Source organism: Carica papaya, unplaced genomic scaffold (genome assembly GCF_054855325.1).
Source record: "Carica papaya isolate Zhongbai unplaced genomic scaffold, ASM5485532v1 h2tg000078l, whole genome shotgun sequence".
Taxonomy (NCBI): Eukaryota; Viridiplantae; Streptophyta; class Magnoliopsida; order Brassicales; family Caricaceae; genus Carica; species Carica papaya.
The window spans coordinates 21,992-22,742 of NW_028277164.1; the positions used below are offsets into that span (position 1 = coordinate 21,992).

At 43.0% G+C, this 751-nt stretch overlaps 1 pseudogene; it reads left to right on the plus strand.

Annotated features, from left to right (window-relative positions):
• Positions 1–218: 218 nt before the first annotated feature.
• LOC148239640 (5S ribosomal RNA) lies at positions 219–337 on the plus strand (annotated as a pseudogene).
• Positions 338–751: the final 414 nt, after the last annotated feature.

A 751-nucleotide genomic window follows, 5' to 3' on the forward strand; every position in this document is an offset into this window, starting at 1 on the left:
CGTGATAAGAGTATCATTATGAGCATCTTACATAGTAGAACAACAAAAATAGAGGTACTACAGGTGGTTCGTTCATCTAGGCGTGAGTCGAGGCGTCGAGATATTTTGCTTGATATTAGAACTAAAAGAGGAGGTGCGATGTGCGCGTGCAATGAAACAAATGACGAGAGGGGGAAGGGAAGGAGAAGGGGAACATGCCTTTGCAGGCAGAATGGAACAGGTGTGATAATACCAGCACTAATGCATCATATCCTATCAGAACTCTGCAGTTAAGCATGTTTTGGCGAGTGAAGTACTAGGATGGGTGACCTCCTGGGAAGTACTCGTTTTGCACCCATCTTTTTGCAGACGAGACATTACACGTTTCGCGTGACTGGAGCCACGGTCCGTCGGTTAATTTATAAATGTGGGTCACGGCGCTAAGGAATTTTCCTTAATATTTTTGTGCAATCATTTATAATCCACTATGTGATAAGAGTGTCATTACGAGCATACTATATAGTAGAACAACAAAAATAGAGGTGCGGTGGGTGGTTCATTCATCTGGGCATGAGTCAAGACGTCGGGATATTTCGATTGATATTAGAACTAAAAGAAGAGGTGCAGTGTGCGCGCATAGCGAAACAAATGATGGGAGGGGTAAGGGAAAGAGAAGAGGAACATGTCTTTACAGGGTAGAATGGGACATGTGTAATAGTACCAGCACTAATACATCATATCCTATTAGAACTCTGCAGTTAAGCATGCTTTG